The 15,751-nt window shown below is 37.4% G+C and overlaps 1 long non-coding RNA gene across 1 annotated transcript; it reads left to right on the top strand.

Moving 5' to 3' along the window:
* The first annotated feature begins 10,686 nt into the window (after positions 1-10,686).
* Positions 10,687-12,441, top strand: LOC119554590. Its single transcript, XR_005219827.1, has 3 exons — positions 10,687-11,027; positions 11,078-11,474; positions 11,750-12,441. It is a non-coding gene; the product is annotated as an uncharacterized LOC119554590 (long non-coding RNA).
* The last annotated feature ends 3,310 nt before the right edge of the window (positions 12,442-15,751 follow it).

Consider the following 15,751-nt stretch of genomic DNA (forward strand, 5'->3'; position numbering starts at 1 on the left):
TGTACAAAAAAAAAACAATTATCTAAAGGTTGTTATAACTGAAGTTTCAAAGGGATTAAAATATATTTTTAGAAAGAGATTCCGATTCTTGTTTATTTTTTATAAATTAAAATATAAATGGTAAACTAAATATTTTTTTTATTGTATGAAAAAACATTTATCTAGCACAACAATCAACTTTTTATTCAAATAAGTCTATATCAAAAATTTAATATATTGTTTCAAGTCGTTTCTATCATATTAACCGTGCTTGCAAATCACATATATTTCGACTACTTGTCACCCCTCCCCAGATTCAACTCCTTTCTGCTGTTAAAGGATCTTTGTTGAAGCGTAACAGTAAGCAAGTTTCTCCACAGACGGCCACTACTTAAAATATGAGCACCCATTTCCTCTGGTCAAGCAATTGAAAATGATTTTCGAGTGACAACAGCAGCAGAAAAGCAGCAGTTGCCGAGTCAAAACAGACGAAATTTGTCGAAAATCCTGTGAACAAGCGGAGGACAAAGTGCTAGGACACTGCCGGCCAAAAAGGATTACGTCGAGCATATGTATTCTATGGCTGAGTGAACTTCATCTCCGTCTTTTTCGTCTCCGGCCAAACTTATGCGTTTGACTCGGGCGCACAGATTTCAATTTGCCGATACGAATTCGCCTGTATGCCCGCTTCCTTTTTCTCCTTTTCTGCCAATTGTCCTTTTGGCTAAGGGGATTGGCCCGAAATCCGTAAACCATCCCACCCAGCCTAATATGACATTTGAAGTGATTTTTATGGGAAAGTTGCTGATGCTTCCTGAAATCCGGCGTCGATATTTTTTACGACCGCTCCGAATGTCCTGTCTATATCCTGTTTGCGAAACTCATGCCATTTTGGCCAGTGAGACAAAGGACGAGCACACCAAACTCCCAAACACACACACACCGCTGGGTAGAAAAAACACCCTTGAAAATTTCTAATCTCTTAATGGATGACAATCTGCGTTTTAAATGGTTTGCACGAGTCCCCGGAAAAGTGGGGAAAACCGGGGGCAAGCACACAGCACCAAATAAAAAAAAATAAAACTAATTCCATCAAGCGTCGCGTCCCGCTTTTGTTTGCCTAATGAAAGAACGCTGTTTGGGCAAGTTTTTAAAGGATTTTTTATTCGGTTCTCTTTGGCTTCCGTGCTCGATTCCTTTGTTTGATTTCTGGCTAGCTGGAGAAAATGATTTGGAAAATTGACATACCATGTCAGGGCTAATCACACGGCCCACTGATTGAATGGCTGACTGACTGACAAGACGCCGTAACAAAGGCAGCAATCATAAATCATGTGTCTATAATCAGTAAATAAATCTTTTTCTGCTGTCGCTTCAAATTTGGCAGAAACTAATCAAATTATGTAAGTTGAATCCATCAGCTGACGGGAGGTGAACACTGATAGACAATGTTAGATCTGTAAAATTTGAATTTACATAATTTAAATATATTAAATTCATTCGTATAAAAATGATACGGTTTCAGAAATACATTTTTATTTTCATATTATAATTACAAATCGCAATATACGCAATAAAAAAAATTATTTACAAAACCAACTAATATTTAAAAATCATTATCATTGAGATTTTAAAATTAATTTTCAATATTATATTATTTCAACATTAAATTATATGTAACTAAAAAACACCAAAAAGAAATTTATGTGTTATAATAGGGACTATATATTTCTCATCAATATTTCCTACAATATTCTAGGTAATATTTCAACAATTTTACTCTACACCTACTTTTTCTCTGTGAAAGTTTGTGAAACCTTCGCCATGTGGGTGCGTGGAGTAGCTAAGCGTTCTGTAGATGGAAGAGCTTAACCATTATAGTTGCTCTTGATTTTCGATGGGTGGATGTGGATCTGCATGGGTAGTGGGGGTACAAGTGGGGATGGTGGGCCAATCTCAGACATGCTGGCGACGCAAACATGTCATCGATGTGAGTATGTCGGGGGAGTTCCACGGATTTCGTGGCAGCGAGCAACAGAGCAGCACATCGCACGGCACTTCAATACCCGCAGGATAATCTTGAATAATAAAGGACCTCCCACAACTACATACACACCTAAGCAGTGCGCACGCGAAGGGACTTTCTAAACACACACACAAATGGGTAAAAGGGGTCCAGGAATTACCACAAAATTTTTTTCGTGGAAAGGAATTAGTGGATTTTCTTTGATTTCAAAGCACCGATTTTTTTACAATAAATTAATAAATATAATAATACGCGTAGCTCAATATGGGATAAATATAGTTTAAGTCCTAAATAAAAATTTTTTAAAATTAGAATCAGAATTATAAGAAGTGGTATTGAATTCTTATTGACGATATAAATAAAAACAAAATAAAATAAGATAAAGTAAGGCAGCGCCTGATTAAAATAAATTTATCATGAACTAATCTGAATAATTGAATTAGCCCACCCTTACAGAAATCCACTTGTTGGCTCGTTGATAAACAAATCGTAACAATTTGTGTGCTTTACATGCTTTTGAGGCCCAAACAAGTTGCTTTAAAATGCACAGACACTAAAAGAGATAGCTCACATACAAGCAGGAATGACTAACACACATGCCGCACTGAAAACAATTTTCGTACTGTACGAAATCCATTTAATGTTTATTTTTAAATACCTAGATGACAGTATTAAATTTGTATTATATTTATATTATGTTAAGGATGCATTTTTATCTTAAATATTTTGATATAATTTTTGTCATCTTCGAGAACCTTATAAAACTAAGCAGAACTTTTTTCCGTGCATCGATGAGCCGTGTCGCTTTTATACGATTGTAATGCCATTTCGTGTGTCGACGCATCGCGGGCGCCATTTGAATATTTCACAAAGCAAAGTCCGGGGGATCCCCGTTCAGACCAGGAGTAAATCAAATCCCCGGCTTGTCTAGCTTTATATGCCACCCCTCTCGCACTCCCCTAGCCCCATTTCTATACGTGTTTTTGGTTGCTTTTTAATTATAGCTTTTAAATGCCGAACCATCTAACGTGTATTTTATTTATTTCACAGCTACGGGCTGTGCCCTCATCAGACAATCAGACAATGTGCCGGAAAAACGCGGCATGTTGTGGTGTAGGATATGGAGGGGAAGTCCCCTGGCAAACTTCCGTTCCCCCACCCATTTCCCTAGGAGATCTCCGCCCATTTTCATCTATCCATCTGAGAGTCTGTGTGGAAAGCGCTAAAATTACTCGGGCGCTTTTAATTTGATATGCAAATACAGCAAAAAACGAAAGCAAAGGCGGCGCAAAGGTTGTGATGATGGAAATGTGAAAAGTGAAAAGCAGATGGGACAGCCAGCCCCCTTTCGGGTGGATCTGCTGCGAAACACGTTTGTCTATTTGCAGTTCAAAGTCTCAAATGAAGTGCGGTGCGAGGATATCAAACGGGAATAGTAGGGGTTAGTGTTGGGTTAAAGGCGGGCTAGTTAGGGTACGGGGCTCAAATGGGGTTAGAGGGTTAAAGTGGGGGCTTGGGAGGCTAAGGGGCTGGCTGGGACATGGCTTTTGGTTACCAAATACACAATGGGAAACAATTTTAAATCTTCTTTTACTCCCAATTTATAAATAGTGAACGTTTTTTAAGTTGTTCAGATTTCGTATTTTTTTTGTTTAATTATAATCAACAAAACATAGTTTATTTAGATCCATAAAAACTAAATAAATAAGAATATAGAAAGAGTAAACATTAAGTCCCTTGCATTTGACATGTACGGTTTTATTAGATTTTCGCTAAGTATATTCTTGTTTTATGGAGTTTTTATCGCAGTGTGGGCATCATAACGGAGCTCCCGGTTACGACATGGCCTGCCAGCACTTTTTATGATGTGGCTAAGTTTTGAGGATAGTTTGGATGGCCCGGATCAAGCGTGGCAAAAAAGAAACAGAAGTATCGGGGGGACCAGAAGGAGCGAAAAGGATGACGAGAGCTTGGCGTGGGATGTCATTGCCATGGCAATTAAAAGTGGCGGGCTTTAACTATCGCATAATCTGTTGATGGTCGCTTAAGACACTAGAAATTGTCACAGGAACATGAAAAATGATCGGGGAGGAAGGAGGAGCCATAGCAAAAAGTCCCATAAAAGTGGAAAGCGAAAACGAGCAAGAAAATCCGTTCAGCGCGACTCTTAAAAAATACAGAATGAATGGCAAATGAGCATAGACTGAACCAGATAAGAATGAAAAACTAAGTGAAAAAGTAGAAGGAATTCCCACTAAGATAGTTACCAGTAGATTTAAAAGCGAACGAAACCTTTAAATAACTAAACAACGCGATGAAAGTAAATTAATGTTATAGAGTGAAAGAATGATATCTATGATATTTGGTCATACTTTGATTTATCATAAATGCGGGTCTTTTTCTAAATAACTAAAAAGGAAAAGTTGTTTCTGAAAGAATATACATAAAAAATGCGGCACATAATGATATTCTTACTTACTTATACTTAATCAAGGCCCGGTTGGAAAAACCATGAATTTTCCTGCACATTAAAATAACCCCCGAAAATGTGCAATCTCTATCCCCCATTCATACTTCAATAAATATCTCACCCTGACGCATTTTAATGCTTAGCACTGCATCCGTTTGATGTGATTCCTTTGAACTACCCGCAGCCGAAAAAAGCCACCTCCTAAACTGACCAAACACCCCCAGAATGAGCATTGAATAACCATTCACGCCCAAAAAAATGTAATTTGATACTTTTTTTTGCTGACGTAGAAGTGAGTGCCTGGCATATCTAAAACCATGCAGCAAATTAATCGGCACACGTTCGAAGACTAATCGCTTTATGAATGCCACTGATGAGGGGCCACAGTAACGCCACATCCCCTGAGTTCACCAGCCCCCAAACCAGTGTTGTCATCAATGTAAAGCATTAGAAAAAAAGCTGGATGCTGAATTTCAATGAAACGTATATCTAATATCTCACAAGGTCATCAAATTATATATCTATTATTATTTAACAAATAAAATTTTTGCAAATGATCTTAATAGTTTATAACTAATTAATGTTCTTATTAAGAAATTCTAGTTAACATATTAGTTCAGACTCATGGTAAAACAGAATATATTAAACTAGCTGAAAAAAATTATTTTTTCTAAAGGAACCAATTTATTGCAGATGCCAGAATTTCTTCCAGCCCTTGAACAAATCTGGCTAGTAAAGCGCTGTTTTCGCAACACTGACCCAAACAATTTTCACGTCATCATGCGACGTCATTGCATCCATCCATCGTCGCTCTCAATCGCTGTGCACTCAATCACATGCCGGAAATCAAACGAAGCGGATGTCCGTTGGGTTGCCGATTGCTCGATGGAAAACTGGGGGTTATTTGGCCCCAGAGGATATGGCGAATGTGTGCTGGGCCCATTGCCGTTAACCGCAATCTGAAATCGAAAGTCCGCTGATTAAAACTCCACTCCCGAAATTGTTCACGGTTTGACAAGCTTCGGGAAATTAATGCAAATCAATCAGAAATAATATCGCGAACACCTAATAACAAATAATATATGAATGGATGTTTTACGGTGACCTAGTAAAAAATACCCTTATACAATATTTATTTTCAGCTGGTAACTGAGTAGATTTATTAAAATTGATATATTTACTTACATATTTTTTTTGTTTCCCCTTTAAATATTTGTTATTTTGGGATGTTTAAAAAACTAAGGTTCTTCAGGGTTGACTGGTGAGACATAAAAGTTCTTCAATTCGTTACAAATGGCCTTACATTGGGTTTTTTCTACATTTTATTGCCCGTTTCGCCAGACAAAATTGCTACTAAATCCGGCGCCAGTTTCCACATAAACGCAAAGCTCAAAAAAGGATGAAATTGAAGAACCAAAGAACCTTTGTACTTAAGGTTGGGGATGCTGTGAAAGAGGAAACTATGTACATTTTACCGTTTACTGCGGTATTTATTGTTTCTATGACAGCCTGAACCCATTTGGATCAAGGTTCATCATTAAAACTACGACGGAATGAAATATTTGATACAACAGCGATATATGATCAAATGCAAAAATGAATATTTTATTTACATTGCATTTACACAAAATTGTAAAGTGATTTATGTCATTAATTTAACTGGAGTTTTACTTTTAGCAAGCAAATCAAATTTGTAGTATCGAAACAAATTCGAATCTCGTACAATAAATAATCCAATAAAATAAGAGAAAAAATTCTATAGTTTTTAACTTAAAAAGATTATATTAATCTATTTTTGATTTTACCCCCTTTCCACAAGTTATCACTTAAAGATTCGAGTCGAAAACAAAGGCCATACCATTTTTTTGGTGACATCAACTAGGTTTGAATTAGTTTTTTGAGATGGGTATGAGAATGGTTAAGGACTCCCATTGAAGGGTTGACACTCGGAGCTGTTCCGACAGTCTGTCTGGTGTATAGTTTCCTTCTTTTCCACTTTTTTATTGTTTATACGATTTCGATAACGGAGACGGAAATTGCCAAGACCCTTCTCCACCTTTCCCCACTTGTGCTCTCCTATTGTATTTCCGACCTAGGGCGAGCAACAAAAAACGAATTAAAAAACTGAAAGGCAGACACTTGGGGTCTGGGAAATCGAGACAAACAAAATGCGTGAAATGCTTGTACATGTAGAAGAATGCCCGAATGGCAGAGAGATCTACACATGGGATATAGTTTACTGCTTGTGTTGGTCATTTTTAATTTGAATGCGAAGGAAGAAACATTGAATTAGTTTTTTATGTGCTTCGAGGGGTAGGGTGTAGCAGTTGATTGAAATCGAGAGACAAGAAAAACAATTTTGTTTCAAACTTAAAGCAATAAAATGATATGGCAGTTGAAAGTTGATGTCGGCTAACACTTTCAATAGAAATAATGACAAAGGCCTAGAAAGCGGCGAAAAAAATGTGGGAATATGTAAAATTAGAACATTATATGAAAAAAAAATATTGTATAGTATTAAATCAAAATATATAAGCTATTCGTGCTGCCATTTTTCAAAATTTGTTTAGAATACTTCTTAAGCAGGATGAGTATGTATAAATACACCCTAAAGCATTACTAAATCATATCTTTAATTAAATCTTACTTCCCACTAAATAGCACTTCCATAACATTCACCTTGGCGAAAACCCCTTTCGTGCACTCCAATCCACCTTAATGCGCCATAGTTCGCATGTTTAGCAACACCACATTTTCTGCTAACGCCCATTAGACACGCCCCCGTATTTGTGGGAGGGCCAAGAGGCAAACAGGAAAATTCCCTGCCATAACGCTAATTACGCATTTTGTAACCATTTCTAAACACGGCACTCGGCACTCGGAGATACTGGGCGGGAGATAGAGATGGATGGCAGACACATGACTCACCGCAGCGAAATCCCGCCTACCAACCAACCAGCTCCCAAAAAGGCTGCACCAAAAATTGCCAACCTGAATAAAAATGCTTGCACAGAAAACAATATTTTAGATTGGTGACATAACCCTACCCTATATTTTAAGAACGATTTTTTTTGTATTTCAAGTTACTTTATTTTCACTATTTTTAAAATAGATATCTTTTTTATATAGGAACATAAATAATAGGTATGTTCAAAATATTAGAGAAATTAGAGATTTCTAAAAATTTTATATCTTACATTTCTGTTTAATCAATTTCCTTATTCTGAAGATGTAGGGATGTCCTTTTTAAATCCGTATTTCTAAAATTAAAGGTAAAAAGTGGGTTTAATTGTAAAAAATCAATATAAAATGTGAGTTCTACCCGATTGCTCCCCTTTTTATTTAGTTTTTCACCGTGTACCCGATGCAGAGCAAAACTCTTTACACAAAACAGGCGACAGACAACGATGACGATGAGCATGAGAATGGGACTGGGAATGGCGATAGCGATGAGGATGGCGACTTTGTAACATGAAAATCGCCACGGCAACGGCGACAAACGCAACATCACGTGCCCCAAAATTGGGAGATGGCCGCCCAAACACCCGACACTGAACTCCACCTCCACCGCTCCCCGGGCACCTGTCACCCCCGGCTTACCTGACTTTATAGCCTGCGCAACAAATTTCCAGACTGAAAGTCTGGGACTCGGGTTCAGTGGCAGTTCGCTGTTCCTACCAGGGCTGAAATAGCTGCTCTCACGGTAGACGATCATAGTTCTACAGATATATAATATAGTTTTTAGCTAAGTTTATTCAAATGAATAAATATCATTTATAATAGTTTTAGAACTAAATAAGTCTTAAACGAACTGTCTAAAGTACGCATTTTACAATTTAAGACCTATATTATTCCCAGTTAGAACGAAAAACTGTTTTAAATAGTAAGTATGCTAAAAACGTAGAACATTTTGTAATACCTGGATCGTTTTAATAAAATGTTGGACACATTTTGTCAGTTTTTTAAAGGAATGCTTAGTTGACAATAAGAATTTTAATAAAAATGTATAATATACTTTGAAAATCCTATATTTAGGTAACAAGTATTGTAGAGTTTCACCCATTAGCCCAAAGTTCAGGTAGCTGCTATATAAATATATATCATTGAAAGAAATATACCATTTTTGTTTCCTTTAAAATCGAAATTCCGGTTCAATTTTTATTTCCATTTGAGATACCCTTCCCTGGTTAAAGTTTCCTGGATAACGTTCTAGTCCGTCTGCGCTGCTGCTACCTTTTGCCATTTTCCAAACGAATGCGAAACCAAATTCCAGTCAAGGCGGCGTGGCACAAAAAACACGCAACGCATCCTGACACGTTCCCCCAGCGCTCCTTTGACTCCTTGCCCCCGGTATCCACCAATCGAAAGTATTTTTAAGATTTAAAAATGTCTCCCAGCTTGCACAGACATTGAGAACTTAAGGGGGGGCAAAGGGGAGGGCCACTTTGCGGCACATTGGTGTTACTTTACCAGTCGGTTTTTTACACCATCCTATAGGATCCTTACCACACCAAAAAAAAATTCTGTCGGGAAAGTAAACCAATATTTATTGATAAAGGTCAAAGAACAAGTTTTCAGATTGTTAATGAAAACTAATAGAAAATTAACCACAGATGTATACCACACCGAATGATTAAAATAAATTAGTTATAAAATCCAGAGCTAGAGGTGATAACCATTTTTTATTGTTTTATCATTTGAATGATATAAAGTTATGATAACGGAACATTTTGTACTCACACTTCCCAAAATTGAATGTTTGTAAAGATAAAGGTCTCACAAATGATAGGTTCCTTTTTTTTCTCGGGAATATCTTAAAATTGTACCGGTTTTGTAATGATATAGTCACTGGATATTTTTTAACCACAAATCGCCAATGATTTAGTTCTCTGTAGTCACGCTCCAGAGCGGCGCCCGCACAGTTGAATGTAGTGTAATTGAAAAATTCTACCAAAGTCAAGTCCAAAGTGAGAGTGACAGGCCGAAGGGGGAGCCTTCTCCAAAAGTTACGCTGCAGAAAATTCGCAAATATATAAAGGAATCGTATAGAGTTTGGTGTGGGGATGGGGATGAAACCCAAGTTGCAGCTTTGGAGGCAAACAATTTCTATTTCATGGCACATTATTTTGTGGCTTTTGTTTCGACTGCGAATGGAAGAAGTTGCCAAAAGCGGAAACGAATACGCATATGAGTGGTTCTTTGGTTAGCTCAGTTAGGTTCGAGTCTGTATGCACTAAAAAACGTAAGATCTAATTTTTTTTAAATGTTAAGTCGACCAAATAAGAAATAACATTTCAAAAAAATTATGAACCATTTAAATATTTTTTTGTTATAAATTATTTCTGTTTTAACAGATATTTTTAAAAAAATATTTTGTAATTTTGTAACCATTGGTGTCTTAAAATTCAATGTACTTTATTTTACTTGCCGATATCTCGACCCAATCTTGTTTAAGGAACCTCAGTAAGTTTCGCAGAAGCCTGGCTGCTACCGAAACCTTGAGAATCTTTGCCCAACGGTTTCGCCATTGTCTCCTTTGATTGATTGTGGGTCATGTGTGCATGGTGGCCCAGGACTTTTTCGTGGTTTGCTGCATCTTTCAGGAGCTTTAAATTTTGCATAGCACATCGAGGACCATCTCGCAACTCTTCGGGCACCCCGTGCCCCATCCCCCCGAGCAATTCATTTCATTAAAGCAACACAATGGCCGCCTTTTGTAAAATGTTGCCGCAAACCACAAGCTGCAAATGAGAGGGGGGAAATCCCAAAGCCAACAAAGGAGGTACGTGCACAGAGAGAAAATATCACATACCTACTACATTTTTTTTCTGTAAGTATGACATTTTAATTGTTTTTGTAGCAGGATACATTTTTTTTAAAATTAGAAAACAATTATTTCCCAATAATAAATACAAATTCGGCAACTAACACTTTTAAGAGCCTGTTAACTAAAAACAACTATCAACTAATTATAAATATATTTGGTAAGTAACACTGTTAAAAACCTGTTAAAAAGTCAACCAAAAACTTTGTATCTAAAATCATTTTGTATAAATTACAGTTCTTAAAAATCATAAGAAATACATGCGAAGGGTTTCTATGAAATTTTTTTTCATCACAATAACTTTTGTTTGGAGAACGTTTTTGCATGAAAACAATCTTTTTTTAAACGTCATGAAAAAAAAGTTACAAAAGTAGGAATTCTCGAAAATCCTAAATTTGCAATGGGTTAAGAAAAGTTGTGTTTCAATTTGTACCCCTTTTCTCTCCGTGCATAATCTCCACCTTCAAGCCTATGAGCTCATCCTGGGTCCTTCTTCCTTCGTCGCAGAGAACGGCTCGAGGCCTTGAAGTGCGCCAATGCTGACGGCGTGATGTGCGTGCGCTCTCTTTATTATGTTTCAAGGGGCTTCCCCGTCAGCTTTTCCCCTGCCCTTCCCGGACCGCCGAGCCCAGAGTTTCCCACTCATCATGTGCACTTTTCTGTGAGCTAATATACCCAAGGACCGAGTGAAGCCAGCGATGACTGCAATGCGGCCCAACTTTGTCTACGTAAATCCCTTTTGTCGCATTAACTGCTAACTTTTTCTCCTGTTCCCCAGTTTCCCTTCGCTTTTTCTCATTTTCCCTGTTAGCGACAAACTTTGTTAACAACTCGAAAAAAGTGGAGAACTCAGGTAGGGCTTTCCAGCCATGATCTCTCTCTCTTTCCTCCACTCGGAGATGAGTTGCGTTGAGATTTCCGCGTGCTCTCAAACATGCATTTTGTCAAATCAAAAATTTTATGGTTTTATCACAATGTTGCCAAGGACGCAAAGGCCAAGAAAGAAATCCGACTGTCTCGAGTGCTGTTTTTATGGCATTAACTGGCCAGGAAGGGTATTAAAAGTCCTGTTTGCCCGACTACAGGTTAACAACAGGATTAAAAAAGATAATATCAAGTAAAAGGAGTTGAATATACATTTTGGATATATGGAACTAAAATAGTTATCTATAAGTGTAAGTATAATAAGTAAACGTTATATATAACGTTATCAAAACGATGTTCTATATTTTTAGATATAGTAAAATACACAATGAAGCCCAAAACATACATATATCATATTTTTGACATAAAAATCTTATTGGGCAATTTTAATTGATATTTATTGATGGATTTGTATAAATCATTCTTTCTTTCGGATTATAATCTTTTCCTTGTAGATACATATACAGGCAGGGTAGCTCCAAAGTCAGCTTAAGTCAAATGTGATCACCCCTATTTTACTCCTTAGGTTTATGGTTGCTGCCATGACAACGCTGGCTCGATGCCTTCTTAAATGGCAACTAATTTGCCAGCGCAATTTGCTTTTTATAACTAAATTCGCATTTGGGCTTCAGCATCCTTGGGATGCTTATGCTCGCCGGCTGCCTCGAAACGTCTTCGAACCAACTCGACAATGACAGAGCAATTATGCGAGAAACCCGTAAAGCTACCAGAATCCGGCTACCAAAAGTTACGACAGACTACAAGTACGGCGGGAGTTTGAGTTTCTTCTCATTTAGCCAGCTTTTCACTGCTTATCTAGGAGCATTTATCAAAAATCGTCGTTAGTCGCTCGTCGTTCGTTGTTGTTAATTGCATGGGACAATAGTGCGGCAAATGAATTTGTACCAGGGATAATTGTTGGCTCGCAGAGTTGGCAATGCGTTTAATTTTGTGCAAATAGAGAGAAAAACATTCGCCACCCATTTCCCTATTTTACGCCCCCGCCCCCTTCAGCTGTCTAAACAAATGTCGTGAACTCGACGTCGTGGAGCTCATATTTCAGAAAAAGGGGCGCATAAATTTATGCGAAATCTATTAGCAAAGAGCAACCCTTTTCAGCGCTCGCCACGGATCCGGCATTTTGGCCACGGCTTCGGGTGAAGAGTCCGGGCAAAAGTACGGAGAACGGAGCCCGGAGACCGGAGTCCTGAGTCCGGGGGTTCCCAGACAGCGGATGATGTTTTGCCGGCCTTTTTTGCTGTTCTCGGGCAACCGGCGTGGGAGCACAGATGGATTTCATTTCATTCTGTTTCATTTCCATTTGTAAGTGAAACTTAAATTAACTTTTCATATTTCGCATTCTGTATGAATTTAAATGAAAGACAGCGGGTCCCTCTAACATAAAGGATTCGGTCTCTGGAATCTTGATGGTTGTGTGAGATGGGGTTGAAATTTTATTAGCTTAGGCACAATTCCGTAAGATATCAACAGACCTTAGAAGCTTAAAGGTTTCAAATTTGTATATTGAAATATGAAATGGAAATGAAAGACACCTGTTTTCTTTCAAGTAAACAACCAAACTTCAAAGCTCAGCGTGATTCCAACTTCAATCAAAACACTGAGATTCAATTCTTTAAATAAACTATTTTAGATTGAATGTTCTAAGCAATTTGAGTTTATATTGGAAATACATTTTCACAATAATCAAAGCACCACATTTTTTGTAGTTCACAGCATGTAAATATAATGTTGACTCTATTTTTGGGGCTAACAAATTTATTACAATCGCCGAGATAACTTGGCTCGCTAACAAAAAAATTCGCAAATCATATTAGAGAACATGGCAACATAAATTTTGTTGTATGTATCACCTAACTCCAAAAGTCTTCGCCTCCCCCCAAAAAGACATCTAATTTCGTGCAAAGGTCATGACAGCACATAGGACCCATATATTATGTCTGGTAATTGAAAAAAATCGGCCTGTGTTTTATTTTGTTTTGGTGCCAAGGTCCCCTCCACTCGTCTTAGCAATTGCCAAAAAGTTGGCAGTGATTTTCCAGTCTGGCCTCCCTTTCGGCCCTCTCGTCGCCAAAGTCCGAGGACGAGGTTGGAAAACCTCCATCAACCCAATACAATACACATTTCAACAGTTAAGATTAAATAAAAAGGGCAAATATTCGAATAAACTATTTTATTTTCTAGATAAAGTATCAAGTAAAATTAAGGGAAAAACCAATATTTGCTTATAAAAAAAATTTAAAAATATTAAGGGGTTATTTATATTTAAAATAGTTACAAAACTTAAATCTTTCTTCAAGGCTTAGTGATTTTATAAGACTTAATTTACTGTCGTGGTTTGTATGTATGTGTAAATGTGTTTAAATAATATTTTGTTTAACATTTATTGCTATATATTTCTAAGCCTTAGCTAAGCCGGAAAAAAACTGCAACTATTTTTTTGTCCACAGCTGTTTACTCTCATCTCATCTGTTCGTTACCGCCAACGCGACGCCAAATAACATTTCAATTGTTGTATAATGATGTACACAGCACGGCCATCCAGCATTGGATAATAAAAATTGTTGTTCTTTTCAGACTCTTATTGTTGTTATTCTTGTGGCTGGGCGAGGGGGTGGGGATTGGGTGGTAGAGGGCTGCGGGTCAGAGGGTTAGGGAATAGAAAGGGGGTGGGGTCACACACAATGGCAACGGGACACTCGTAAATAAATCGTGTCAGTGGGTAACAAAAATTCATTCATTTCATATTTGGCTTTATTTTACAACATATCCCGTTGGCCGTTTCGCCAACCTCACGGTGCGTTCTCATTTCTTACCAGCGAAAATGTTAGTAAGCCACATTTAGTGTTATTTTTGCTAGCGTACAAAATATTTTTGGCTCGACAGGAAGGCAAAAAAAGAATAAAAACATGTTACACCAAGGAAAAGTTATCAGCTAGAATATTTTTTAATGAAATACGAAATGCTCTGTATCATTAAATTTTTTTAAGTATTAGGTTTGCTACTGCTAAGTCTTCGGATGCAATAACTTCATCCTTAAAATTCTTATGCTTTTCATAAAACTAACCTATTCTTAAACTAAGCAACTTATAAACACATTTGTAAAACAATTTTATAACTTAAAATAATAATAAATCTTAGGATACTTACATACATTTAAACATTTTTGTGGAACTTTATAAACTTAATAAATGATTGACAATTTTATTTGTTCCTTAAATTATAAGACATTCTATAAATATAATTTTGAGCTGGTATTTACTATTTTTCTTATAGATTTAGTTTACCCATTTTGTTTAAGATCTGGAATAAGTCTGAAAAAAATTTTATCCCAAACAAAAACCCTTTCAAAAAGAGTATTTTCCAAAAGAGAAGCGTGTGTATATCTGTGTGCGTGACTGTGCACATTTTAAAACTCATGTGTAAGCGGCGAAAACATAAAAGTCAAAACTAAAGGGCACCGACAGCCAACAGCCGCTCTGCCAGAGTTGCCACAGTGGTCGGGCCAACAATCAAGCCTGGGGCCAATTAGCGGGACAACCCTGTCGCACACAGAGTTGCACCCGAAAATAAATTAGCAACAGGGCCGCAACTGTACCAGGTACCGTCAAAATTTTGTGAAATAAGTTGCCGACCTAAAAGCCTCATTTGTTGGGATGAATCCTTTGCCTTCGCTTTTCCCACTGTGCGCCATATATTTATCGGTCGTGTCGGGCTGGCTATATTTTTTGGATATAAATGTATATACATACGTGTGTGTCTGTTGGTTTTGTTGCTTTTTTGATAAATGGTGTGCTCTTTTATCATGTTGCTCCTGAGCTTTGGTTCGCTTTTCGCGCTCGCCTCTCGCCAGTGGAAAGATAAAATACGTTTTTCATTTCGCTGCAGCTCCTAACTTTTCCCCACATTTTCCCTTCCTTCCAATTTCGGTTGGCTTGATTTTGGCGCTGGCTGTGTTGATTTTTTAGCCCGGCTGTGTTTCGCTCACCCGCCTGATTTTTTTCTTATTTTCTGCAGCCGAGCGCACTAAAACAAAAGCAGCCCAATAGAATGCTATAATCCAAAGTACCGGCTATAAGATACCCGGTAATTAATGATAAATAAGTATGACACATATGGTTGACCTTAAATCGTAAAATAGAGTTACCGAAAATGTTTTTAAAAACAAGTATAACTTGAATTTTACAACTCATTTATATTAAATTTCCTTGTTTATACACCAAGTCTATAAAAATTATCTGATGCTTACCAACAGTATAAGTAAAGCAAGGAAGCACTTACAAAAAATCCTCGATCACCATATACCATTAGGGCCGCCAAGTACCCAGTACTAGAAGTAGAGAAAATATTATTTTCGGTATTTTGTGATTGCCCCCGTCCGTTGTTCATGTTGCTCCTGCCACCCAAACCACTTCCATTTCGCCCCATTTTATCCTGGCAGACACAAATCCTATGTAGACATTGGACATGACAATCTTTTGGCTCAGTTGCTCCGACCCTGTGCCTCTGG

This window comes from Drosophila subpulchrella, chromosome 3L, assembly GCF_014743375.2.
Source record: "Drosophila subpulchrella strain 33 F10 #4 breed RU33 chromosome 3L, RU_Dsub_v1.1 Primary Assembly, whole genome shotgun sequence".
NCBI lineage: Eukaryota > Metazoa > Arthropoda > Insecta > Diptera > Drosophilidae > Drosophila > Drosophila subpulchrella.